Genomic DNA, 3457 nt, shown 5'->3' on the forward strand with positions numbered 1-3457 from the left:
AATGTTTTCTCCTATTCTGTAGGTTGTCTGTTTACTCTGATGATTATTTCTTTTGCTGTGCAGAAGCCTTTTCATTGAGGTCCCGTGTATTTATTTTTGTTTTTGTCGCTTTTAGTTCTGGGGTCTTTGTCATAAATAATTTGCCTAGGCCAGTGTCCAGAAGAGTTTTCTCCTACACTTTCTTCCAGATTTTTTTTGTGGTTTCAGGTTATAGATTTAAGTTTTTAATCCATCTCTTTTTAAATTAAAAAAATATTTTTTGGTAGAGACGAGATCTCACTATGTTGCCCAGGCTGGTCTTGAACTCCTGGGCTCAAGCCATTCTCCTGCCTTGGCCTCCCAAAGTGCTGGGATTACAGATGTAAGCCACCATGTTAGGCCTAATCCAACTTGAGTTAATTTTTATATATGGTGAGAGAGAGGGATCCAGTTTCATTCTTCTTCTACACATGGCTATTCACTTTTCCCAACACCACTTATTGAATAGGGTGTTCTTTGCCCAGTTTGTGTCTTTGTACACTTTGTGAAAGGTCAGTTGGTTATACATATTTGGCTTTATTTCTAGGTTCTGTATTCTGTTCCACTGGTCTGTTGATCTGCTTTTATACCAGTACCATGCTGTTTTGGCTGCTTTAGGCTTGTCGTATGGTTTGAAATCTGGTATTGTGATGCCTCTGGCTTCATTCTTTTTGCTTGGGATTGCTTTGGCTATTCAGGCTCTTTTTTTATTCCCTGTGAATTTTAGAAGTACTTTCTCTAATTTTATGAAGAATAACAGTAGTATTTTGATAGGAATTGCATTGAATCTGTAGATTGCTTTAGTTAATATGGTCATTTTCAATATATTGATTCTTCTATGAACATAGGGCATATTTCCATTTGTTTGTGTCATCTATGATTTCCATTTTTCCCATGAAAGAGCTCTTCAGCAGTGCTTTCTAGTTCTCCTTTTAGAGATCTTTCATCTTAGTTACCAAGGAGGTGAAAGATCTCTAAATGGTTAAGTTTTTGTTGTTGCCACCACTGTCGTAAAAGCGATTAGGTTCTTGATTTGATTCTCACCTTGGCCATTCTTGATGTCTACTAGGGCTACTGATTTGTGTATACTAGTGCTACTGATTTATGTACATTGATTTTATAACCTGAGACTTTTACTGATTTCATTGATCAAATCCAGGAGTGTTTACGGTTTTCCAAGCTAAAAGATTATGTCTTGGGCAAACAGATAGTTTGACTTTCTCTTTTCCAATTTGGGCGACCTTTATTTCTTTCTCTTGACTGATTGCTCTGGCTAGGACTTCCCAGTTTCATTCTAAATATGCATGAAATAAAAAGTAAAATGGAAAGTAATTGATGATTAGTTTATTCCCCATCTTTCCTGTGCAGATAAAATTAATTCCAAATTTGATGTTGAAACTATCCTTTACTTTTAAATTAAATATTAGATCCTGTCTTGTTCCAAAAGGGATTTAAACATTGTTTATAAAATGCATAAGAATCAAGAAGATAAGTTGAAAGTGTTACCAAAAAGAGAGACATAAAAAGTATGGAGGTAACAGTTATTAAACAGCTTAGCCTAGTCTTGGATTATAGTAGTCTGAAGATACATGTTGTGTGAATGACATCTGAAGGTGTTATCTTACACTGTAAATCATTTTTAGGGCTATACATACAATATTTCACAAAGATGAAAATGTATTTCTAGTGAATTTCTAAACTTGTTTGTAAATAGTAACATCTTTTAAATTAGCTAACTCTAAATGATCTATTTAACTAATTTTAAATTTGCATAACGTGAAAAAGAAGTAATTTTCAACTTGTAACTTTACTGAAAAATTTCAAATATGCTCTTCTCAGGTTTACTAGTAACAGAAACTTACCAGTTAACAGAATGTTTCTTTCCTCACTACTTCTCAAATATGTATGTCCCTTGGAAGAGAGTGAAGTGAGAAATTAAAAACATAAGAACTAGAAAGGAAACAAGAACATAGGAGTTTTTATGAGGATTATAAACCCACATGGAAGAGCCAGATGACAAAATAAACTTTTTTATTTTCTAAGCAAACACATTTTAATATCCATATTTAACTTCAGACTTGCCTTAAGACAAGAAAAGAGAAGAAAGAAAATGGCGATACATTGTGTAATAAAGATAGTGAACAGTTAAGAATAAAAGAAGAGGAATGTAGGAAAAAGGTTGAAATGACGCAATGACTTAAATGGACTCTGAGAAAACTCATTAAGGAATTGAGGATGGTAAGAAAGAACTTAGATCTGGTAAATTAATCTTTGGTGAAAACTTCATATTTCTAACTTTATGCTTCATCAGTATTGCTTATACTTTTTTTGGCTTTGTGTGTATCATTTAGGTTTAAAACAAACCAAAACTGTTATCTCCTCTTAAAAATGAACTATGACATTTATAGCTAAAAGTATTGTAAACCTTGGCACCTAAATAGATGCTCAGTCTATGTTTTCAGAATGGAAGATGAGTTTAATCACTGAATGAGTTTACACATTTTTATGTTAAAAAACAGGCTAAATAGCTTTGAAACTATAGTGACACTAGTTAAATGTTTTGAAAGAAATTTTATTTTACAATGCTGTATCTTCCCATATTTAAGAACTGTTTTTCCTCTTTGACAAATTTAACTGTCATGTATACAATTAAGATTTGAGTGATTCTTGAGGGATAAAAGTTCTTGTGTTTTAACAGGCTGCTTACTTTTAACCATTTTATAAGAGAGGCTCTGCTCTTTTTTTCTTTTTTCTTTTTCTTTTTCTTTTTTTTAGACGGAGTTTCACTGTTACCCAGGCTGCAGTGCAGTGGTGCGATCTTGGCTCACTGTAACCTCCGCCTCCTGGGTTCAAGCGATTCTCCTGCCTCAGCCTCCCAAGTAGCTGGGACTACAGTCATGCGCCACTATGCCTAATGCCTAAATTTGTATTTTTAGTAGAGACGAGGTTTCACCATGTTGGCCAGGATGGTCTCCATCTCCTGACCTATGATCCGCCGACCTCGGCCTCCCAAAGTGCTGGGATTACAGGCCTGAGCCACCATGCTCAACCAATAGAGGCTCTGCTCTTAATTAACCTTTTAGTCTTTTTTTTTTTTTCAGTGCAATTAGACAAACACCTCCATGTTATCTCTAGGTCGAGCAGCAGCGAAACGATGCCCAGCAGCAACTTTCCGAAGAACAGAATGCCAGAATATTACGAGATCAGATTCTGACCAGTAAACAAAAGGAGCCAGAAATGGCTCAAAAGAAAATGGATTCTGAGGTATTTTCTTTAGCCATTTTCAAATATGTTTTTGTATGTGAGTATATATTTTAAAAACAACTCTATGCAACTTGGAATTCTAATGGATTTTTGAACCCCACACACACACACACATTTGGGGGTGGTGACAGTGGTTCTGGAATTTTTGGCCCATTGTATAACGTCATTTTCTTAA

The 3457-nt window shown here is 34.8% G+C and overlaps 1 long non-coding RNA gene across 1 annotated transcript; it reads left to right on the forward strand.

The window, feature by feature from the left end:
* Positions 1-642: 642 nt before the first annotated feature.
* On the forward strand, positions 643-3299 carry LOC116548056. The gene is made up of 2 exons (XR_004267289.1): positions 643-2256; positions 3154-3299. It is a non-coding gene; the product is annotated as an uncharacterized LOC116548056 (long non-coding RNA).
* The last annotated feature ends 158 nt before the right edge of the window (positions 3300-3457 follow it).

Source organism: Sapajus apella, unplaced genomic scaffold (genome assembly GCF_009761245.1).
Source record: "Sapajus apella isolate SASKATOON/1434 unplaced genomic scaffold, GSC_monkey_1.0 scaffold6629, whole genome shotgun sequence".
Taxonomy (NCBI): Eukaryota; Metazoa; Chordata; class Mammalia; order Primates; family Cebidae; genus Sapajus; species Sapajus apella.